At 43.2% G+C, this 26,192-nt stretch overlaps 1 pseudogene; it reads right to left on the bottom strand.

Annotated features, from left to right (window-relative positions):
* LOC120936158 overlaps nucleotides 1-25,812 on the bottom strand; it is a 58,981-nt pseudogene extending 33,169 nt beyond the window's left edge.
* Nucleotides 25,813-26,192: the final 380 nt, after the last annotated feature.

Below are 26,192 nucleotides of genomic sequence, written 5' to 3' on the forward strand. Positions count from 1 at the left end.
CAAATGTAGCAAAATGGAACCACAAGTTGTACAGACCAGCCAGAACCTAAACACAGATGAACCCCAAGTGTGGACTCCTACTAAAAGTGAATAAGGTCCCAATTGAATTTCAGACAGCCTGGTGTCTGTGTATAGAAGCGAATAATCTAGTACACCTGTTTATTTTGCATAATATTCTGAAAATAACAGCACCTAGGGCACACTATTTTATCAATGCCCTGAATCCAAAAATCTGCATGATCTCCTCAATTCTGCTCAATAAACTGATGTGCAATATTAGTAGAATGTTGGGCATTTCCAGTTACTTCTTATTGTGTCTTCAGGACAGGAAGTAAAGGGAAATATCTTTGGAGACACAGAAAACAAAAGAAACTTGACATGAGTGTCCAAATCAATATCCACTGTCCCCCACCCACCCACATAAAAAATAAATAAAAAAAGTTTTGCTTAGAAAAGCTAATATTGAAATTGGAATTGTTCTTTACTTGTACTACTTATTCAGGTATGTTTGGCAGTGTTTTTTTACCTTGGATCCCTGACTTTTTAGAAAATGTTCAATGGTGACCAAGCAGCAAATCAATTCAAAGTACCATATTTATCGGCGTATAACACACACTTTTTTCCCCTTAAAATCAGGGTAAAATTATGGGTGCATGTTATATGCCAAACTCCTGCCTCGGAGGGGAAGGAGGGAACGAGCACCGCCGAAATAGACAGAGCCGAGTGTACTGTGTAATCGGCTCTGCTCGCAATCACGCCAGTCCTGCCTCCTAGCATTTACTCTCCGCCATTGAACCGGTGTTCTGTCCATCATAGGAGCCGGGCCAAGGGGTGGGACTGTGAGATGAGACAAGTACACAGGACATCCAGCTCTGTCTATCTCAGTGGCGCCTGTTCCCTCCTCGGCAGGCAGATGACCATGCTGCAATTTTGGGCAAGGCTGCAGATGGACACTTTTGGGCAAGGCTACAGAATGGACACTGATCATGCTCCAATGATGGGCAAGGCTGCAGATGGACACTGTTGGGCAAGGCTGCAGATGGACACTGATCATTTCGCAATGATGGGCAAGGCTGCAGATGGACACTGTTGGGCAAGGCTGCAGATGGACACTGATCATGCTGCAATGGTGGGCCAGGCTGCAGATGGACACTGTTGGGCAAGGCTGCAGATGGACACTGTTGGGCAAGGTTGCAGATGGACACTGATCATGCTGCAATGATGGGCCAGGCTGCAGATGGACACTGTTGGGCAAGGCTGCAGATGGACATTGATCAATGATTGGTAAGGCTGCAGATGGACACTGATAAGGCTCAATTAAAGGGCATTTAAAATGTAAGTTTTTTTCCTTAAACTTCCCTCCTAAAAAATTTTTTACTTAAACTTCCATCCTAAACTTGGGGTGCGTGTTATACGCCTGTGCGTGGTATACTCCGATAAATACGGTACTTCTCACCCACACACACAAAATAAAAAGCAACTTACCTGGACCACGCTAGAACCCATAAGCTTGATATTTTCATTAATCAAACCCATGAGACTCAGTATAGTGGGGTGATCATAATTGAATCGTTGACCAAGTAGTATGGAGATGATTATATTGGCCACTGCAGCATTAAGAATGGTCAGATTATCAAAAGGTTTACCTGGAATAAATAAAAAAAAAAAATGATTTCATAAGCAACAAGAAACAGATTTACACTGGGAAAAACATAAAAAAATAGACTTTTTATCAATGTTAATGTGCACAACCTGTTGTGTAAACAGTGCTTGCCAATCCCCAAAAAGAAATAATTATATGGACATGGAAAGTATAATCATAAATACATGTAAATCAGGTTTCTTCACAGTAAGAGCTGTGAAAATGTGCAATAGACTCCCTCCAGAGGTGGTTCTGGCCAGCTCAGTAGATTGTTTTAAGAAAGGCCTGAATACTTTCCTAAATGTACAGAATATAACTGGGTAATAAAATGTATAGGTAAAGTTGATCCGGGGAAAATCTGATTCCCTCTCGGGGGATCAGGAAGGAATATTTTCCCCTGCTGTTGCAAATTGGATCATGCTCTGCTGTTTTTTTTTTTTTGCCTTCCTCTGGATCAACTGTGGGGATAGAATTGGGTATATGGGATTGTATGATTTATTTAATTGTATTTATTTTTATGGTTGAAATGGATGGACTTGTGTCTTTTTTCAACTTGACTTACTATGTAACTATGTAACTATGTAACTATGTATGTGACCAAGAAAACATGATATTGTGAATAGCAACTACTAAAAAGCTATAAACTGCGAGACATATGGTTGTGAAAAAGTCCAAGTATGAAAAACACAGTTCCAAACAAGATCTTGGATGATTCAAATGAAAAATACATCTTCCTGCATGGATGGTGCAAACAAGTAATGTGCAGATATCTGTAACAATACGCCAAATTAAATTCAGGTCTATGGATCGCAACTGCGGAGACTTCTCAGGTTCGAACCCAGGTTTCACTCTTAACTCAGTTAAGAGTTTGGGTTCTATCATCACAGTCTCAGGAAAGTGTATGGCGCTTATTCCAGCATAAGCAACATAAAGTAAACTTAGTGTTAATGGTATAAATCAGGTATAAGGGTAATTGGTATCTATAGCAGTGAGCATAACATGTGAGCTGCAGTTCAGACTTTAGAGAAACTCCATAGTACTTGATGAGGTTAGTAATGAACTCAGGCATGGAAGAAAAGCAGGTAATTGGTATCTATAGCAGTGAGCACAACATGTGAGCTGCAGTTCAGACTTGAGTGAAACTCCTTAGAACTTTAGCAATGAACACAGGCTTGAAAGCAAAGCGACAAGCATGGAGAGCAGAGCGTAATAATTGATATCTATAGCAATGAACTTTAACTTGAGAGCTGTAGTTGAGACTTTAGTGAAACTCCATAGTACTTTAGCAATGAACACAGGCTTGAAAGCAAAAGTGACAAGCATGGAGAGCAGAGCATAGTAATTGATATCTATAGCAATGAACTTTAACATGAAAGCTGTAGTTGAGACTTTAGCAGATCTCCATAGTAATTGATAGCATAGCAGTGAACATGAACTTGGAAGCAAAGCGGCAAGTATGGAGATCAGCGTTTAGTAATTGGCTTCTATAGCAGAGTACTTGCGGTTGCAGATAGCTGGGCATGGATGAGCGTCCTGGGAGCCTGGACCTGGATGATGAGAGCGGCTGTGCCGTGCTTGAAGTCCTGGTGGTCCAGTTTAGGAAGCTGGAGCTCAGTATAGGTGAGTCTGGAAGCCCAGCTGACAGTGGCGTTCTGTCAGCAATAGAGGAACACCATACTGTCAGTGCTGGGAGTTTAAATAGGCCGCACAGGAGCGGACCAGGAAGTACCACTAGATGGCGCACCTCCGCAACCACCGTGGAGAGCAAGGCTGCAAGAAGTGAGAGGATATTCGGAAAGAACGAAGAGAGTTGACTGGGAAAGAAGCAACTATAGTTGTACTTAGTGCAAAGTTCATAGGGTGGTGTTACATAGCCCCCTCCTCAAGGGAGCACCTCCGGGGCTCCGACGACCAGATGGCCGATTAGGGTACCTGCGATGGAAGAGCTTGATTAAACAAAGAGCATGAACATGTGAAGCGTCTTCCCAAGAGTCATCTTGAGGCCCATAGCCTTTCCAGCGTATTAAATATTGTAGCGTAGATTCACGCTTTCTGGAATCTAAAATCTTCTCAACTATGTATTCAATCTCGCCCACTACCTCCACAGGAGGAGGAGGTCGTGGAACTCTGCCAGGAAACGGATTTGGTTTGTAGGGTTTGATGAGAGAAACATGGAACGAGGGGTGTATCTTCCAATCCGGAGGTAACTTGAGTTTTACAGCATTGCTGTTGATTATTTGTAGAATTGGGAAGGGACCGACAAACTGACGGCCAAGTTTTTTGGAAGGGACCTTGAGACGTAAATTACAGGTAGACAACCAAACTAAATCTCCCACTTTATATGAAGGGGGAGTTGTTCTATGTGCATCGTAGTACATTTTCTGCCTTTGTTGGGCTGCTTCTAGGTTAGAACGAAGAAGTCCAGAAGTAGTTTTCAAAGTAGAAAGGTAGTCATCCACCGATGGCACATTACTTGGAAGGAAGGATGAAGGAAGAATTATGTTTATATGTGGATCTCTTGGATGTGCACATTGAGGGGGGGGGGGATTTACTAAAACTTGAGAGTGCAAAATCTGGTGCAGCTCTGTACAGAAACCAATCAGCTTCCAGGTTTTATTGTCATAGATTAATTAAACAAGCTGAGGTTAGAAGCTTATTGGCTACCATGCACAGCTGCACCAGATTCTGAGTGCTCCAGCTTTAGTAAATCTCTGCCTTTGCTATTGTACAGGAACTTCTGAAGTTCCTCACATGATACTAATATTTGGGGTGACTTCAAACATCCATATGTGTCAGATATGGCAATCGTCTTAAAACATGAATGAGAAGTGGCCTTATTTTCCCATAGAGGATCACATTAAAATGGTCATCAAGGAAGATGATCTGTAAGATGATTCCAATAACCCATAGAGTTAACACCATTGCACTTTTTGTTCCATGGGTCTATGTGATCTATAAAGTCGTACAAAAATAGCATTACACCACATTTATTAAATGCTGCCAAGAAGTTGATCCCCAGATATTGGAAGCAGGTTACATGCCCTACCTTAGCACAATGGAGGGGGGAAGTAGATGGAATTATGGAGGCAGAAAGATGGGTATACAAAACTAGAGAAAGGTAAACACATATGGACAGATTGGGAAAAATTGTTGAATATCTAAATACCTCTTAAGAGATACATGAAATGAGGAGGGATGAGGAATGGACCACAACTTTTTTTTTTAAGATAATGTATAGAATAGAATGTCATGTGCTGATAGGGAGAGATGGCCCCCTGTCTCCCCCCCCTTTTTTATCTCTCTCTCTCTCTCCCTCTTCTCCGCCCCTCCTTGATGAGGGTCGGGAGATGAAAGGAAATACACATTAATAACCTTAATATAAAGCACTTAGGGGCAGATTCTCGTAGAATCGCGCAAAACTGTGCGGGCGTAACGTATCTCCTTTACGTTATGCCGCCACAAGTTTTCCAGGCAAGTGCTTTATTCACAAAGCACTTGCCTATAAAGTTGCGGCGGCGTAGCGTAAATCACCCGACGCAAGCCCGCCTAATTCAAATTAGGCGGGTAGGGGGCGTATGGCATTAAAATTAAGCGCCTTCCCTGCGCCGGACGTACTGCGCATGCGCCGTACGAAAAATATCCCAGGGTGCATTGCTCCAAATGGCGTCGCAAGGATGTCATTGGTTTCGACGTGAACGTAAAAGGCGTCCAGCTCTATTCACGAACGACTTACGCAAACGACGTAAAATTTTAAATTTCGACGCGGGAACGATGACATACTTAACATTGATTGCGCCTCATATACCAAGGGGCAACTTTATGCCGGGACAAGCCTAACGTAAACGACGTAACTTTACTGCGTCGGCTGCGCGTACGTTCGGGAATTCGCGTATCTAGCTAATTTGCATATTCGATGGGGAAAACGACGGAGGCAACACCTAGCGGACAAAAAAAAATGCATTCAAGATCCGACGGCGTAAGAGCCTTACGCCTGTCGGATCGAATGGATATCTATGCGTAACTGATTCTAAGAATCAGTCGCATAGATACCACGGCCCAGATTAGGACTTACGACGGCGTACATGGCGTTGCGCCGTAGTAAGCCCTTTGAGAATCTGGGCCATAGAGTATTAATAAACACAAATAATAACCAAAAGGAAAAAATGGCAGACACATATCAACACAATAAAACTGAAAATTCTCACGAGCACAACAATTGAAAGAAATTATTTTAGGGAAAATCCCTCCCCCTCCTTTCACGATACAAGCACATAGGGCCAAATCCTCAAAAGGGATACGCAGGCGGAACTGCTGTTCAGCCTGCGTATCCCTGTGCCTATCTTTGGAACTGATCCTCAGAAGCAGTTTTCCAAAGATAGGCAGAAGATCCGACATCTGTAAGAGACTTACACTGTCGGATCTTAGGATGCAGTACCGCATCCGCCGCTGGGGGCATTTTGTGTCGAAATGCCGCCTAGAGTATGCAAATGAGGACTTACGGAGATCCACAAAGCTTTTCAGCTTTGTGTTTTCTGCGTAAGTTTACGTTTGCATACGTAAAATTAGTTCTGCTTTTACAAAGTGTAAACTAGTAACACCTTGTAAAAACAGACCTTTTTTTCGATCGCCGCGATTTTTTTTAACTACTTGCCGTCGCCGCACCGTCATAATACGTCCACAAGGTGGCTCTCCTAGGCGAGATCACGTATTATGACGTCCTACCCTTTAGCCGCCACTAGGGGCGCACGCGCGCCGCCGGAGGCGCGCGCACGCGCCCCCCGCTCGCCCCCGACTCCCGTGCGTGTGCCCGGCGGGCGCGATCGCCGCCGGGCACACGCGATCGCTCGGTACAGAGCGGGGAACGGGAGCTGTGTGTGTAAACACACAGCTCTCGTTCCTGTCAGCAGGGGAAATGCTTTTCTTCGGTTCATACACTGTATGAACCGAGGATCAGTGTTTCCCCTAGTGAGGCCAGCCCTCCCCCCCACAGTAAGAACACACCCAGGCATACTTAACCCCTTCCCCGCCCCCTAGTGTTAACCCCTTCACTGCCAGTGGCATTTTTATAGTAATCTAATGCATTTTTATAGCACTGATCGCTATAAAAATGCCAATGGTCCCAAAAATGTGTCAAAAATGTCCGAAGTGTCCGCCATAATGTCGCAATACCAAAAAAAAAAATCGCTGATCGCCGCCATTACTAGTAAAAAAAATATTAATAAAAATGCCATAAAAATACCCCCTATTTTGTAAACGCTATAACTTTTGCGCAAACCAATCAATAAACGCTTATTGCGATTTTTTTTTACGAAAAATATGTAGAAGAATACGTATCGGCCTAAACTGAGGAAAAAAAATGTTTTTTTATATATTTTTGGGGGATATTTATTACAGCAAAAAGTAAAAAATATTCATTTTTTTCAAAATTGTCGTTCTATTTTTGTTTATAGCGCAAAAAATAAAAACCGCAGAGGTGATCAAATACCACCAAAAGAAAGCTCTATTTGTGGGAAAAAAAGGACGCCAATTTTGTTTGGGAGCCACGTCGCACGACCGCGCAATTGTCTGTTAAAGCGACGCAGTCCCGAATCGCAAAAAGTACTCTGGTCTTTGGGCAGCAATATGGTCCGGGGGGTAAGTGGTTAAATTTTGATTTTTTTCCCGGCGCGTAACTTTTTTTTTACCCGACGCAACTTTATTGTCCCGTCGCAATCCACAAAGCCCGGCATAACGTAATTTCGCGCGCTGCCCGTCGGGAAAATGACGTCACGAGCATGCGCAGTACGGCCGGCGCGGGAGCGCGCCTCATTTAAATTGTCATTGCCCCCTGCAGAAGAGGACCGCCTTGCGCCGGAGACATTTAAGTTACACGGCCTGAAATTTCTAGGTAAGTGCTTTGTGGATCGGGCACTTAGGTAGAAATTTTAAGTCAGTGTAACTTAAATGGGAAAAGATAAGTTAGGCAGGATCTTTGAGGATTTGGCCCACAGTTACCGTATTTATTGGCGTATAACACGCACCCTAACTTTAAGAGGAACATTTTGGGGAAACAACTTTCCACAGCCCCCTGCGTATAACACGCAGGCACAGTTTACCCTCTATTTTCAGGGTAAAAAAGTGAGTGTTATGCGCCAATAAATACAGTAATTATTGAAAAACATAAAACACAAGCAAGGTCTTATTCTACTTCATCCCAGCATTTATACTTTTCACATTCCTTCTTCCCATTTGCTTTCCCATTATTTATTAAACCCCTAATCCTTGTATCAAGGAGGAGAGAGGGAGGGACGAGGACATATTTTTGCCGCCCCTCCTCCTTTGTCCCCCCCCCCTTTTTTTTGAGGCAATTATGTTATTGTAATGGAATCTTTGCCTTCAAATAAAGAGTAATTAATGAAAAAAAGATGATTCCAATAACAAATACAAATATGGAAAAAAAAACAACAGTAAAAAAAGTACTAAATTTTCTTTTCTCGTAGAACATGGGGCATACAAAAAATGAATAATAATTATAAAGACTCAGATGCATCAAAACAATCACCTCCATAAGATTTCATTGCCTGCACTAAAAATTCGGCTTCTTCACTAATCTTGTTTTCTATAGCTTTTTTTCCCATCCCGTAATCTCGGAGCGTTGAAATAGTGAATCTTCTCATTGCCTTCCAGCTCTCACCATTAGAAAGAATAACACCTAAAGAGGAAAAATATTATATTTTCTGTGAGTCAAAAAAATATAACCATCAGATACAAATGCTTCTCAAAGTCTAGATCCATGGCTGTGGATAGCAAAAACAAATGTGTTTACTTTATCTAAAGAATTTAACTTTCCATTGCATGCAGTAAACATAGGCGTGAGCAAGGGGTGTGCCAGTGGTAACGCTATAGTCATTGTTATGGACCAGTGATTGTTGGTCAATCCACTCATGCGCAGGAGTATTTGTTTTCTGTTTCAGGTGCCTGTGCACACCCTAAATCCGGGGGTTGGCAACCTGTCAATGGTGGACAGGTGACAGGTAAACTGCAATCCTTCCTTGCCGGTCCTCATAACCTGGAAAGGAAAGGCGTGGGGTGGAATTTAATGGAACTGATCTGTATTTTCCTCCTGCAGCAGCTGAAAGTAAGGTTCTCCTCCTCTCCCTTTTGTCAACATTCAGCTGCCACAGGAGAAAAATATAGGGGATCAGTACTAATATATGCCACCCCTCCTTCTGTTCCTTTTCCTTCTGTTGCCCGGGTCCCCCAAGTGCTCCCTTGCTCCCCCTTTCTCCCATTGTTTCAGGATAGAGAAGAGGCCGTAAATATGTCAAACGCACATGTGTTGGAGCTTTAGGGTGCACACCCTAATGTAATAGGCTGTGCATACCTATGGCAGTAAACATTAATTTCCCTAAAGGATATCTAATCCCCCCCAAAAAATAAGTAATACAGCACAATTGCAGTCATAGAGTGCAAATGCTCACTTACTGTTCTGTATTTTTGGAGAAGCAGTGTTGTTTGTGATGTTTGTAAGTAGAGATAACTGAAATTACGTTATTTGGTGTTTGGTATATGTTATTTTAGACAGTTTGTTATGGGGCGTTTTCTTTGATGTTTCAGGGTGGCATCTGTTTATCCCTGAAGAAGAGACTAATTGAATAAATCTTGAAATGCGTTGGATATATGATGCCATAAAACTAGCAATTTGCAGAAAAACTCCACAATTCATGAGGCTTGGGGGAATACCACCTCAATTTGTACAGTATATGTTCACCAAATGTTTATTAAGTCAATTATGGCTGATTGTGTTTTTCCAGAACTTTGTCATTTTAGATCATTTTGTATTAACCTCTTGTTGACTGGCCCACATACACTTACTGCAGGGCGGCAGCTCCTCTGCGCAGCATCACATACAGGTACGTGATTCTGCACTTGCGGGTCTGGGACGTGCACGCGTGCCACTTGACGACGCACTCCTACTGTCATTGGACACAACGGGAGCCAATCAGTGGGTCCTGACGATCATTCGAATCACAAGCAGAACAGCGATCTGCCTATGTAAACAAAGCGGATCGCCGTTCTGTGAAAAGGGAAGGCAGTGATCTTGTGTTTCTGACAAGCGTAAACATGGATCTCTGCCTTCCCACAGTACAAGCACCCCCCACACAGTTAGGAATCACTCCCTAGGAACACATTTAACCCTTTGACTGCCCCTGATGTTAACCTCTTCCCTGCCAGTGTCATTAGTACAGTGACAGTACATATTTTTTAGCACTGATCACTGTTTTAGCGTCACTGGTCCCCAAAAAGTGTCAAAAGTGTCAGTTAGGTGTCTGATTTGTGTCCCGCAATATCGCAGTCCTGCTATAAGTCGCTGATCGCTGCTATTACTAGTAAAAAATGTAAATCCAAAAATATATCCTGTAGTTTGTGGATGCGATAACTTTGTGCAAAGCTTATTGGGATTTTTTTAACAAAAATATGATATGATTTATACCTAAGTTGATGAAGAATTTTTTTTTATTGGATGTGTTTTATAGCATAATGTAAAAAATATTGCTTTATTTTTAATTGTCAGTCTTTTTTTGTATATAGCGCAAAAAATAAAAACCGCAGAGGTGATAAAATACCACCAAAAGAAAGCTCTGTTTGTGGGAAAATACATTGATTGTCAAGTAAAGTAATGCAGTTATGTATAGCAAAAAATTACCTGATCATAAAGGGGGGTAAACCTTCCAGAACTGAAGTGGTTAAAGAAAATATTTTTAAACAAATTATGTTTTTGTTGCTTGTTGCTTTGGTTGCCTGCAAAATCCCATAAAGTTTAAAGGAATAAGTGTTGTCACCCTAGGGCAGGATTAGAGGCCCCCTTCCACCCTTGAAACATAAGTGAAGGTGTTATGTAGTCCACAGACATTGTTGCGAACATTGCTAGCTGATAACCGGTATCTTCCTAATGGATTTCTCACCAGGATCAACAGATTATGTTTTGCATTTATTATTATTATTATTATTATTATTATTATTATTATTATACAGGATTTATATAGCGCCAACAGTTTGCGCATCGCTGTACATCAGGGAAGACAGTACAGTCACAATACAATTCAATACAGGAGGGATCAGAGGGCCCTGCTCATTTTGATAAGAGTGCAGGAAACAATAAAAATTCAGATACACAAACTGTATTAGTTGCCATTTACTAAAGATAAAAAAAACATAGTTACCATTGTCTTTTGTTGATTTCGAAAATATCGCCATCTTTGGTCTGTTGGAAAATTCTTCACCATGGTTGAGTAGAGCATCTTTAACAGTGTCATAGCCGCACAAGATGATGACTTTTTCCATTCCGAAATGAACAGTTAATACTGTGCCGTACTTCTTAGACAGCTGTAAATGCAACATACAGAAGAAGACATAATTAATGGTCTAGAATTAGTATTAACCACTTCAGCCCCGAAAGGATTTACCCACTTGGTGTGGCCACTTTTTACTTTCAAAATTTATTTTCAAGAAATAAATAACAAGATACAGGGTGACTGAAAATACAATGAAAAAGTGTGACATGGGCCTATAAACGATTCACAGAGAAAGTTACAAAATCAAAAAAACAAAAACAAAAAATTTGTAGCCAAAGCAATGCACACATGCCAATTAAATGGACAATACAGATCATAGAAAAGAGAATACTAAATAAAAGCCAATGAAGGATAATCGAAGATGTATATAGAGGGGAAACCAAAGCTCCCCCTCACACACTCTAAAGACTACTAAACCATTGAGCCCCGGGATAGTTACAAACAACCAAGACCCACCTAGCGGAAGGGCGAAACGGGACCCCTGCCCTCCAACACCCCCACAGGGATCAAGCTGTGCCCAAGGGCCAAGCCCCATCCACCCCCCGCCCCGGAAGGAAACCTCATAAATGCTCAAATAAAAAAAAGAAACAAAAAAAAAACCCCTCTGGGAAAAAAAAGCCTCTGGGAGATCGGTGTGGCCACTTTTTGTGATAAGGCACTTCATCGCTTTAACTGACAAGTGCGCTGTCATGCGATGCTACACCCAAACAAAATTGATGTACATTTTCCCACAAATAGAGCTTTCTTTTGGTGGTATTTGATCACCTCTGCGTTTTTTTTTTTTTTTGCGATATAAACAAAAAAAGAGCGACAATTTTGCTATAAAACATTTCCAAAAAAAAAAAAAAAATGTATTCATCAGTTAAGGCCGATATGTGTTCTTTTTTTTTACCAAAAATATATAGCAGAATCTCAATAAGCATATATTGATTGATTTGCGCAAAAGTTATCACGTCTACAACATATGGGATAGATTTATGGCATTTTTATTATTATTATTATTTTTTACTAGTAATGGCCGCGATCAGTGATTTTTAGTGGGACTGCGACATTGCGGCGGACAGATCAGGCACCTAACTGACATTTTTGAAAAAAAATTGAGAACCAGTGACATTATTACAATGATCAGTGCTAAAAATATGCACTGTTATTGTACTAATGACACTGGCAGGGAAGGGATTAACATCAGGAGCGATCAAAAGGTTAAATGTGTTCCCTGGAGGTGTTTTCTAACTGTATGTGGGTTGGGCTGTCTGGGGAAACACACAGATCTATCTTCCTGCTTATCAGAAAGACAGGATCTGTGGGTTGTTCCTTGTCAGAACGAAAGATCTGTCTTGTTTACACAGCCAGATCACTGTTGTGTCATTGCAGGGAAAGATCGCTGGTGGCCTGCGGACATCAAGCCCACCAAACCCGCTGATTGGCTCCCCTGCTGGCCAATGGGAGTGTGCACGCGGCCACAAAAGTGAGTTCCCGAGCCGACATACACCGACGGCGATTTGTGGGAACAAGCCACCTTGCCGCAGTATAATGACGGCGGCTGGTCGGCAAGTGGTTAAAGAAATCCCCCACTATTATGTATAAACACATCATTCACTCTTTGATAACTGTAGGCATGGTTCTGCTAAGCTTAAAGGAACATTCCAAATGTTTGCAAAATTTCTTGCAATGAATGTGGTTCACCTAAAGATGATTCATTTTTTTCTCCACAAAATTGGAGTAACAATTTAGTGGCATTTGTGCACATGTGGTAGACACAGAATGTGTTTGCCCTTAACTCCCAACTATCCCCAATTTAAAAGGACTCTCCTTCTATTGGAACCAAATCAATTTGTCCCTATTTCTTCACAGTTGTCCCTCTTTTTTGCTCAATCTATAAAAAATTACTCTTTTATTACAAAAAGTCATGCAATACACTAAACCTTTCAACCAACATCTAAATTAGCATTTGCCTGTTTAACTGAATAATTGTTGCCCATGTTAATTCTCTATAGTGTGCGTAACTTCAATATCCTCCCCTTCCAGCTATATGAACAAACAAAAAAATTGTACTTGGTGTGGTGAAGTCCCTCAGTCCTACTTTCTGTGAATTTGGTGTTCAAAAGGATAGGCTTGCCCATCAAAGAAGCACTGAACAACACTAGAAAGATGGTCAGGATTGAGGTAGGCCTTTCCTCTTATGGCTTAATGTGTTACTAAATCTACAACAGTAAAATCAGTATATATATGAAGTAAAGCATGCTTGTTATACTCACTGTGGAACCTAAGGGGTTAATCCTCCACATTGTGTAAAAAGGCTGATCCCGTCTACTCTGATCCTTCCCTTCTTCCACTGTCTCAATCCACCTCCTGATAGTACAGAGCTTTTGTAGTCACTCAGTACATGCTCAGTTTGGTGTGTGTTGCTAAAGAGTTTTTTGTTTTCTTGGGGGGATGCACGTGTTTAGCACAGGGCCAATCAGCACTGCCCAGGTAGAGCATCAGGGGTCTTGTAGATCCATAGGACATTCAGAGGAGATTGAAAACTCCTCCTACAAGCTTTAACCATATACTGACAGTAGTCATAAGACTGCTATATACTGCTGATGAGAAAGGTTATTTAGCAGTTTATATTTACCATAATAATTGCATTTCCATGTTTTGTGTACTGTGGGAGACCAGATATAGTGAATGCAGGGTCCTGAGCTTAGTAACACTTAAGGTTTGGTATGCTCTCCAGAGAAGCAGACCACTAATCGGCATCAATAACTGTCTAAAGCCCAACTATGGTGACCCAATTTGAGTTGGGGTTATATAAGATATTATACCAATGTTGCTGTTGCACCAAGGGGCTAAAACATGAGAAAGAGTTGTTTTTAAAAAACTTAAATCAAAGTTGACCATGACATCAAGAGAACATCTGTGGGTTCAGCAAGATGGCTATATTACCTCCATAAATGTTTTGTGACGCTGTTTCATATCAATAATGTGCAGATTTCCAATGATGGGTAAAGGTTTGGGTCCAGGAGGTAAATTTGTGTGCTTAGGTCTCCTCTGGTTTTTGTAAACATTGGCCAAGAAGAGGATGACCACGACAGATAAAAGGATTGTGATAAGGTCCATGTTGCCAATGATATCTAAGGAAAGGAAAACAAAAACAGTAAATAGCCAAGGTAAGAAAAAGAACCTCTGTCAATTTTTTATTGCTGTCTGTATTCATGTGTAGATGTGCTCTCTTTCCTACCAAAACAGAAAGTTATTGAAATTTCAAAATCTTTTTTTTTTTTTTTTTTTTAAGGTTACTTTCAATAGTTTCTTTCAATAGTTTTTTATTGAAATATCCACAAATGAATAACAATAGAAATACAGGTAAAACTGTCATAAAGCATCAAGCATAGCAGAAAAATGAATAACAGATAGCACGTCAACAAGGAAGACATCAAACAGGCTCCCAATGGAGCAAAAAAACAAAAAACATCCGTTACCGGCAGAGGAGAGCATACTCACCCCCCTAGCACCCCTCATGGGTTCAGACTGTGCTGGAAAGAGAGAGTCCACCCCCCGGCAAAAAGCAAGCAGTAAAAACACAGATGTCCAGTGAAGCATAGATGCAAAACATTGAAGTGAAGAGAGAGAGAGAGAAATAATATTGAATTACTTTGGAAATACCTAGCAAGCCAACCGATCCTAGACTCTCGATCAGCCTATTATGATATAAAGATATATCAACTTGTATGCATCAATCAAACAGGAGAAGTCATAGTAAGAGTCCAGATAACATCAAACAGTAATACAAACTAACAGTTGAAGCCTCTCTCGTAAATAAGGAGCGATCAAAATTTGTGTCTCCAAGAAGTAGTCAAAAAGTAATACCTGTAGGGTGATAATGTATAGAAGAGAAAAAGAAAGAAAAGAAAAGAAGAAGGAAAGGAAGGAAAGAGAAGGTAGAGGTGATACACTGTAAGACGGTGCAGAACCCGCTCATCTATCCGGACCAGGGCGGCTGGCAAGTGGAAGGCGGCAAGGATAGGTATCTGGACCAGGGCTCCCAAATGGCAATGTGTTTATCAGTAGAATCCAAAAAGGATGCTAACTGTTTTCTATTGAGCAATCGTCATCCGGGTCCCAAAGAAGATAAACATTATAAGACGTTGAGTTAGTTTTGGGGTTCCAGGGCATGGAAAATTCAAGAGAGCGAGGTGCGGAGACTTTTGGATGGGTAATCCCGTGATTTTCCGAATGATAAAAAATATTTTATTCCATAAACCCCTGATCTTGGGACATTCCCACCATATGTGTAGCATCGATCCAATGTGCCCGCAGTCGCAAAATCACAAGGGTGAGGCGGTAGGATACATTTTGGAAAGTTTTAGGGGGACCATGTACCACCTCATCAGGACTTTTAAATTCGCTTCAATCAATGCTACATTTAGAATGCCTTTGGACGCAACAGTAGAGGCTCTATACCATTCCTCAATTTTCCAGGTCCATTGCAATTAATTTTCCCAATCCTTCATGTATAGTGCCTTGTCCCCTACCCTAGCAAGTGACCGGTAAATCACTGAGACTCCCCCCTCTGCCCCATGGCTTGACCACACCACTTTTCATAGTCCGTGATGGAGAGTGGGACTCGGGAAGAAGACCTAAGGGACTGGATAAAGTGCACTATTTGACGGTATCTAAATCTTTCCGTTCTTGGCATATCAAGTTTACTTATGCAGTGAGCCATGGTGAGAGGTCCTGTAGGGTTGACAAAATGTCCTATCCTAAATAAACCCTTATTTAACCACCATTGAAAGACTTTAATATCCATCCCAGGAGGAAATAGAGGGTTTTGGAAGATATGTGATAGCGGGTTCCAGTGCGAGATTAGTTGTTTATTTGATTTAAGGAAGTCCCATAAAACAAGGGAGTGTGACAGAGTGGGGACCAGGATGGCAGGTCTAGATTTAGTAGAGGACCAAAGGATGTAGTCTAGAGTGAATTGAGGGATAGCTTGTCGTTCCATGTGTACCCAATCAGGACGTGCAAACTTAGAATAGATAGTGGATAATTGGGAGAGTTGTGCTGCTTAAAAATACCAGAGAAGGTTAGGCAAACCCACTCCTCCTTGATCTCTACTCCTAAAAAGGGTCCCTTTGGCTATCCTATGCCCCTTCGTGCCCCATATAAATTTAATAATTTTAGATTGGAATTTCCGGAGGTGATGCTTTAGGATGGGGACTGGTAGTGATCTAAATAGGTAAAGGATGCGTGGAAGTAGGTTCATTTTCACAGAATTTATTTTGCCCAACCAAGACAGCCCCAGTTTCTCCCAGCAAGACAGATCCTCCTCCAATTTACGATAGAGTGGGGGAAAATTAGCAGCATATAATTTGTGTATAGAAGTCGTGAGGTTAATCCCAAGATAGGGGATCATGGATTCACTCCAACTAAACCGAAAATTGTCCCCAAGTTGTGCAACCAGTTTCACCGATAAGTTGACGTTCAACGCTAGAGATTTTGAGTAGTTGACCTGTAGGCCAGATACTTTGCCGAAGTCATCAAGAACCCTGCACAAATTTGGTAATGAGTTAAGCGGTGAGGTAATAAATAGGAAAATATCATCTGCAAAAAGGGCACACTTGTGGGTTTGCGGGCCACAACGCACTCCATGTATATCAGGATTATACTGAATAGCGATAGACAAGGTCTCAATGACTACGACAAAGATAAGTGGGGACAAGGGGCAGCCTTGTCTTGTACCCTTGAAGATAGGAAAAGGACGCAAGTAATTTCCTTGCATTTTAATTTGAGCTTCCGGATTGGAGTAAAGTGCTCCTATTATGTTTATAAAGGAAGGACCAAAATTCAATTTTTGCAAAAGCAGGAATAAAAATGCCCAGGAGACAGAATCAAACGCCTTCATAAGATCTAGTGAAAGCAAAAATCCCTTCTGCGAGGGACCATTGTCCCACCCCGATCCCAGGAGAGACTATGTCAATTGCTTTTCTGATCTGACCAGGCCCCTGTCGACCAGGAATAAAGCCTACTTGGTATTTGTGTATATAGAGTCCAAGAAGTTGGAAATTCTATTTGCAAGGATTTTTGTTAAAATTTTAAGATCATTGTTTATCAATGATATGGGGCGGTAATTGGCGGTGCAACTATGCCTTATCGAACAGTGTACCATACCTAAGCTGGTTAAAGAAATGGGCCATATAGGGGGACAGTAGTGGGGCAAAATGTTTATAATATGGGACCGAAAATCCATCCGGCCCAGGGGCAGAGTAGTTTTTAAGGTTTTTAATGACCAGCGAAACTTCCTCCGCTGATTTGGGGAACTCTAAGCTATCCCTATGATGTTCTCAAAGCTTGGGGATCTTCAGGGAGCTGAGAAAGGAATCAATCCGGTTGGGCGACGGTTCCCTCCCATGTTTACTGTACAAGAGCTATTAAAAGTCATGCAAAGCCTCCATGATCTTCTGGGGGTTTTGCGTAAGGGTTCCATTGCGTAATTTTATCTTAGGGAAAGTGTTGGACCTTATTTTCGGGGTCAACCTACGTGCCAACATGGCTCCCAACTTGTCTTTTTGAAGATAAAACCTTCCTCCGTCCCATCGCAAGCTTTTTTCGGCTATAGCAGTCAGGGCCAGGTTAAGGGCTGTGCGCGCTGTTTCAAGCTTAGCTGCCGATCCCGAAGAGGGGTTGCGTTTATGTTGTTTGCATAAGTATAAGAATTCCTGCTCCAGTCTGTCTATATCTAATTTATGGGCTTTGCGTACCCTAGAGGACATTTGGATCAGTTTACCTTAAATGGTGCTTTTATGTGCTGCCCACAGAGAAGTGGCGGATATGTTGTCTACGTCATTGAGTAGAAAATATTCCTGAATGGCGTCTTCTAATTCGCTAATATGTGAGGGATTGCTAGGAATTGAGGCATTTAATCTCCAGACAAATATCTCCAATCTCCAATTAAACCCTTGTTGTCTAGCCGTCGGTCTGTCCAATATCAAGAGAAGGACGGAGTGGTCCGACCAGGCAGATTTTCTAATGGTTGCTCTAAGAATCAGTGGGGTATGATTTTGCTGAATGAAAAAATGATCAATTCTGGCAAAAGTATTGTGGGGGCTAGAGTAGTGTGTGTAATCCTGGGCCGTGTGAGCAGCATCAGGTTGCAGCCGAACCGCCGCCATCTTAGGTGCTTCAGCGGTGTCTGACAGATCCGCGATTTGAGCTTCCGAGGACCGATCCGCCGCCCCAAAACTTCCACAGATGTGCCCACAGGTGCCCTGGACAGTCCGGTCTCAATTGCGGTAAGGGGGGGTGAATGTTCCTGCGAGTGGGGGCGCCGATGTCACAGAGCGGGACGGAGCTCTGTAGCTATGCGTCCATACCACAGAGCGCTGCGCATGCGCCCCTGAAATTTCAAAATCTTATAGATGTCACTAGAAAAAAAGATGAAGATTAATCTTCCAATGGGGGCGTGGTCTGCCAGCGTCGGAGATGGCTGCCTAACTGCAGAGCTCGTCAGCTTGAGGGGAGAACAGGAGCGATAAAGGCCCGGAACTCTGCGCAATCGACTCCCATCCAGCACCCTAACAGCTCTGACATCCCGGGGAGCCATGTCCCGCAAAAGGATGACGGACCTGCAGCCGCAAAAGCTGACAGCCTTCTTCACAAAGCCGCAGCACAAGGTCAGCCCGATCCAAGATGGCGACGGCGCGGTGGCTCCGGAGGCATACACGGATCTCCCTGACGAGATACCGCCGGATAATCCAGGTCAGAACCTTCCGTTATCCCCCTCAGGCAGACCGGGTGACAACCCGATCACAGGCAGCCCGGCCAAGGCCCGTATGCGGCTTGACACGCAGCCAACACCTCAGGCACTACTCGAGCCCCAGGCCTTCAGTCCACTGAAATCCAACCAGGCCCTGCAATCCTCTATGGCGTCCTTCCCTACCACAGGCCTACCAGTGCTTGACACAACGTTAAAGGACATGCTACTGTCCCTGCAGGGGTCATTAATGACTGATTTATCCTCTCTATTCACAAAAATGACTGCTGATATGCGAGTTATTGATGACATGGTGACCCATCTGGAAGATAGCATGGAGGAATGTACCTCCACAGTTAACGATATGATTGATTCACTACATGAAGTAAAAGAGGAACAATCCTGGGTGAGATCAAAGTTAGCAGATTTGGAGGATAGGTCCAGGAGAAATAACGTAAAAGTAAGAGGGGTTCCTGAATCTATCCTGCCTATTGATCTTCCCAGATACGCCAAAGAGCTGATGCATACTGTTCTCCCTGACGCATCACCCAGGGACTTAATCATATATCGTATCCACAGGATCGCCAAACCCTCACACCTTGCCGCATCTGTCCCTAGGGACATATTAATCAGAGTCCATTTTTTTCATGTGAAGGAACGACTCCTTATGACCGTCGTGAATAATCCAGCACTTCCTGGGCCCTATGAGGGAGTTTCCCTCTACGCTGACCTCTCTAAATACACCCTGCAACTGAGGAGGCAAATGAATCCAATCACCAAAGGGTTACACAACCACAAGATCCAATTCAAATGGCGCTACCCGGCATCCATCCTTGTCACCAGAAACGGAGCGGCGCACGTGATACACTCACTGGATAAAGGGCTCCAGCTTCTACACTCCTGGGGGATTATACCGGATCCTCCACAACATCCTGCAAACCCCTTGTCCCAACGGGAGCCTCGCCAGCCACGGCACAACCAAACCAGGAAATCCACCTGAATCCTGGATCAGTATTATCACTTCATGGGCCTCCACATCTACGAGAAAGCTCTCCCCCTCGGCTGCTAGCCGCATTCTAACTGTTCTACTGTGTTCTGTTTGTTCCGGTTGCATAGCTTTACTATAGAGTAACTTTCCACCCCCACAGTGGCTTAGTTGGGTCTTGTTTACCCTCTATCCCACCGGCTGTTTGTATTGGTGGCTGTTCCACCTAGGTTACTTAACCTGAGTTTATGACCTGTTATCAGCTCAATACATTTCCTCACGCTAACTTGCCTATTGCAGATAATATCGCATAAGTCTCCATCCATACAGTCCTCCGGATAGTCGAGGCTACGCCTAGACCCAGCGTTGAGTAGGACCTGGTCCACGAGCCTCTGGAACTCTCTTCAAACCGTAAGTGACTAACCCCGCGGGGGTACACTCCACGACAATGCCACTCCACATACTATCCATCAATGCAAATGGGCTTAACCATCCTGCTAAGAGACACTCGCTGTGGAAAACAGCTATGGACCTACAGTGTGATATCCTGTGTGTACAGGAGACCCACTTTCTCTCTACTGCGGCTCTGTGTGCAAGCACAGGCACTTCAATCAGGTCTTCTCTGCACCTTTCACGTCAAAGCAAAGAGGAGTCCTGATTGCAGTCAAGGACTCCACCTCGTTTCATTTGAAACAATCCGTCCTGGACCCGGAAGGGCGATATATCATTCTTATTTGTACTATTAACAATGTTGTGTTTACTCTGATTAACGTGTACGCTCCGAATGTGCATCAGATGAGATTCTTCCGTAAATTGATGGCAATCGTACAACCCTTACGGCAGGGACGCCTGCTTTTATGCGGCGACTTTAACCTAGTACCGGAGGTCCATTTGGACACCACCTCAGCATCGAAACGCAGGGAATCCCCTCTGAAGACATTCATGAGCACACACGATTTGTATGATGCATGGCGATGCTTACATGGATCGGAGAGGGATTACTCTTACTTCTCTCCTTTCCATGGAACCTACTCTCGTATCGATTTATTTTTGACAGACAAATGGCTACTCCAAGACATTAGCACGGCGGTCATCCACACCACCACCTGGTCAGACCACTCCCCTGTTTCGATAACTTGGGAGGATCTCCCGACACCGAAACAGTCCCGCCTATGGAGGGCGAACAATTTTATCCTCCAAAATCCTTCCTACTCCCCAGAAATCACTGAACGACTGACGGAATATTTTGACACCAATGTAGGATCAGTGTCTGACCAGGGGGTGCTGTGGAACGCGCATAAAGCGTGCATTAGGGGAACACTGATTAAACTTAGCTCTCAACACAAAAAGCAACGATTACTAAGGATCGACACAATTACCACGCGGATAGATGACTTAGAAACGCAAAACAAAAAACACACGCTACCAACACGCTCAGCGGAAATCTTAACCCTGAGGCAGGAACTGAGATTACTTCTCTTGCACGCCTTTGAACGCACTCAGAGGAAGCTGAAAGCTTCCTCTTATTCCACATCAAACAAAGCAGGCAAGGCTCTTGCTCAACGCATCAAAGGCCGTAGGACAAAAAATAGAATAGATCGTCTATATCACCCACACACGAATACAGACCTTAGAGACCCTCAGAAAATAGCAGACGCCTTCAGCGACTACTACAGCGACCTTTATAACTTACAGAGGGACCCCGACACCCATCAACCCACCCCTGACGAGATTGCTAACTTTCTTAACCATGTGAAGTTGCCGAAACTCACACCTGAACAGCTGTCCCGCCTGAATGACCCCTTTACAGAAACGGAAATATTGGCAACTATAGCCTCGCTCCCTATGGGTAAATCACCGGGCCCCGACGGGCTCACCGGGGAATATTATAAACAATATAGCCACCTACTAGCTCCCCACTTGACTTCCTTTTATAACAACATTATTACCTCCTCCACAATCCCGACTGAAACCCTACAAGCACTGATAATTACCCTCCCCAAACCGGGGAAGGACCCAGACCATCCTCAGAACTTCCGCCCCATTTCGCTTTTAAACCTGGATTTAAAAATTTATGCTAAAACAATTGCAACACGATTACTTGAGATTATGCCCACTCTGGTACACAGTGACCAATCCGGGTTCACAGCAGGCAGACAAACGTCCGACGCCACCAGGAGACTAATCGATATCATTCACCATGCTGAATCGATGGGAACGCCTTCTCTGCTCCTATCTTTGGATGCAGAGAAGGCGTTCGACAGGATTCATTGGGGATACCTCAGCCAAGTACTTGAAACGTTCGGATTCGAAGGTTCAATATTAAAGGCTATCCTAGCGCTATATTCCACGCCATCGGCCAGAGTTTTCTCGGCAGACATGCTTTCCCGTCCATTTGCCATAACCAACGGTACAAGACAGGGATGCCCACTATCCCCGTTGATCTTCAACTTGTTAATTGAACCGCTCGCGGAACACATTCGGAAAAATCCTAAGATAACTGGCTTCAAAATCGGCTCCCAACATCATAAAATTAGTTTATTCGCGGATGATGTCATCCTCATGCTAACGAATCCCACATCCTCATTGATAGAAGCTTATGATACTCTCCAATGGTTTAGTACTATCTCATACTATAAAGTAAACGCCAGTAAATTGTATATCTTAGACTTAGGACTTGATGCTACGTCTAAACATATCATACAAAACCAATGCCCCTTCACTTGGACGGACGATACTATATCCTACTTGGGAATCAAATTAACGAGGTCGATTAAATCTCTTTTTGCTAGTAACTTTAAACCCTTCCTTGCCAAACTCCAAGCAGACGCGCAAACACTAGCCAAACATGAATTATCCTGGTCAGGGAGGCTGGCGGCCTTTAAGATGTTATACCTACCCCAAGTCTTATACCTGTTTCGCACCATTCCTATACCCATACCAAAATCATACTTCAGATCCCTCCAAACAATGCTTAATAGACTCCTGTGGCAGGGGAAAAAACCTAGGTGCGCCAAACACATGCTTACCAAACACAAATTGGCGGGAGGGGCAGGATCTATTGATTTTGAGGATTATCACTGGGCTTCGGTCTTGACACAAATACGAGACTGGTTCCGAGTGCCCCCATCCACTCTTTGGGGCCACTTGGAAACAGCTGTACTCCACCATCATGACCTGAAAAGTTGGTTGCTGGGGATTCCGGTGGGAATCCCGGTTTCCAAATCACTTCCCCCCACAATGAAGGCGGCTGCCGCAGCTTGGCAGACACTGGCGAACATAGGCAAAACACGAGACTTCATGTTTTCCCCACCCCTCCCGATAGATGTGCTACTACACTTTACGTCGGACCTTTCCCTCGCTAATTGGAAATCTCAGGGTATAAAATACATTGGGGACATCCTCCACGATGGGTCTCTTTCATCCTTTCCACGCCTGCAAGAGAAGTTTAATCTTAAATTTACAGAAGTGTTCAACTATCTTAGGGTGAAACACTGTTTCGCTCAAGTATCGACACCATCTTATTCTATCCCGCCCGAAGTATGGTTGTTTTTGACCAATACTAAGCCACAAAAGCGAGGGATTTCCCTATTCTATGATCTTTTCCACCAAAAACGGACTTTCGCCAAATCAAAACCTCACCTCCACTGGGACGCGGATCTGGGTCATACCTTTTCCGAGTTACAGTGGCAAACAGCGCTTCGCTCAATATACAAATCCACTAGAAACTCTGCTTTTTGGGAACTGGCGCAGAAGATATCGCTAAGGTGGTATCTTACCCCGGCGAGAATCGCAAACTTCAGCCCCTCCACTCCTGACACTTGCTGGAGATGTAGTAAACACAGAGGTGACCTATTGCATATTCTCTGGACATGCCCGCTCATCCAACCATATTGGAAGACGGTATTCCACATCATTACGGATATTATCACAAATTGGTACCTCCAACACCTGCCTTGGCCTTACTAAACTTGACAATAGAGGACGTTCCTCCACCCTACAGAGTGGTAGTGACTAATATTCTCCTGTCAGCCAGACTATCCATTACGAGACTTTGGAAAACCCCACACGCCCCGACCGTTGAACACACTCTGGACCAGGTTAACACACACCAAAATTACGAATTAATGCTAGCATCCAGTGAGGGCAAATACCAGCAGAAACTGGATGTATGGCAACCCTGGTCTCAATGGTCCAAAGCTGCGGTATACCTGTGAATAGGTCACATTAATCGGTGTGTCATGTTGAATTATTACTGAACTGGAATGCACAATGTATCTGCTCCATTTACTTTCAAACTAATGGAACCTTTTGTGAAGTGCACCTACTCTTGAAAAATGTTACTGTTTATTGAGCTACTGTACGAATTTTAACGAACTATCTATGCATCAATTTTTGGTCATATAGTATGTATTGAATGCTACACTCTGCTGTATGTACATTGGAAAATTTCTCAATAAAAACCATTGTTTAAAAAAAAAGATTAATCTTCCAATGGAAGCACTTGTTCTGGTCACATCTGTCTAACAGATAAATCCCCCTAAAGCCCTGTACACACGATCGGTTTGTCTGATGAAAACGGACCGATGGACCGTTTTCATCAGACAAACTGATCGTGTGTGGGCCCCATCGTTATGTTTTCCATTGGTGAAAAAAAATAGAACATGTTTTAAAATGTTCCTATGGATAAAAAAACGATAGAAAAAAATTATCGTCTGTGTGGAACTCCATCGGAGAAAAATTCACGCATGCTCAGATTTAAGTCGACGCATACTCGGAAGCATTGAACTTCATTTTTCTCAGCATGTCGTAGTGTTTTACGTCACCGTGTTGGACACGGTCAGATTTTTGACTGATGGTGTATAGGCAAGACTGATGAAAGTCAGTCTTGACCATGATCATGGCCTGTATGGTAAAATGCTGCATATTAGCAGATTGTTAAAATTACAGAAGGCTTCAAATATAGACCTCAACATTTCCAGATGTCCGCACAATAATGCTGCGTACACGCGATCGGACATTCCGACATCAAAACTGTGGATTTTTTTCCGACGGATGTTCGCTCAAACTTGTCTTGCACACACACGGTCACACAAATGGTGTCGGAAATTCTGAACATCAAGAACGCGGTGAAGTACAACACTGCAACGAGCCAAGGATAACGAAGTTCAATGATTCTGAGCATGCGCCAAATCGATTTCGAGCATGCGTAGAATTGTTGTGCGTTGAATTGTGTACACACGGTCAGAATTTACGACAACAAATTTTTGTTGTCGGAAATTCTGACAGCAAATGTCCGATGGAGCATACACCCGGTCGGTTTTTCCTACAACTTTATGAAATTCCATTGCACAGAGCAGGTAAGTACAACATGTTTGTTATTTTAAAACAAGAACTCATATTGCTGGTCAGAGTAGTCAGAAGCGGCTGTATAGAAGTACAAGTTCAAAACAAAGACTTTGGTGGTCAGAGGCAGGTTAGTTAATCAACATCCTTGTTTACGTACCAGATCGCAGGCTCCCATTTTGCTCTCAACTTGATGTAAGGCAGAAAATATAATTCTATTTTTTGGCAGAGATCGCTATGTCCTACAATACTGGCTTCATGTCAGTGTTGAATGCTGGAATGGAGAGAGTGTCCCAGCACCTGGCACCTTTCTGCCATTCTGCAGGGTGTCCAACAGGTGGTGGACCCAGTTCAGGACTCAGCAAGAGGACACGGTAGGCTACTCACAGAGTGCTGGTGGGTAGTGTGTTGGGCACCAATGTTTAGCAAATCACTGACCTTGTACCTACAAGCATGTAGATAGTCAATTCTAAAATATGTGAACTTCTGTACAGGATTCTTGTTGTAGGTTAGTGATTTACTAGACCATGATGAGGAAAATAGTCTCCAAAAACAATAACAAATGTTACCCAATACTACTATATTAAAAAAAAATTAAGTTTCAACTATTTTTTCGATGTGAACAAGTCCCCTTACTCACTTTTCTGAGCTGCAAGTTGATCTGTTTTTTCTCTCTTCTGTGCCGCTGCAGAGAATAGTTTACCTTTATATACAGTCAGTATTTATACCTTGTTGTGAAAGCGATTCCTGACATTCTCATTCTGTCAGAATTCCAACTTTTCTCAGTCTCCACCCAGAATTCTGCAGATCATTCACTATCATGTGTGTTCAAAGGTTATTGATTGTGTGACATTAAAAATAGTTGCTTCGTGGTGGTTAATACTAGGGTTCGTTCACACCAGTTCAGTTGAGCTGCACTGATCTATGCAGGACCAATGTCAGGGCACACAAAGAACAATTGTTTCCAATTATTCCTTTTCACAACAGAATGCTAGCTTGAGGGAGGGTTGCAGTCAGGGCCGGATTCCAGACAAGGCCAACAAGGCCAGGCCTCGGGGCGGCAGTGGGTGCAGGGGCGGCACTGCAGCTGAGAGGAGAGGACACTTTCACTTTCATTTCCATAGTTCCCCCCTGTCATGTCACGGA

Source organism: Rana temporaria, chromosome 4 (assembly GCF_905171775.1).
Source record: "Rana temporaria chromosome 4, aRanTem1.1, whole genome shotgun sequence".
Taxonomy (NCBI): Eukaryota; Metazoa; Chordata; class Amphibia; order Anura; family Ranidae; genus Rana; species Rana temporaria.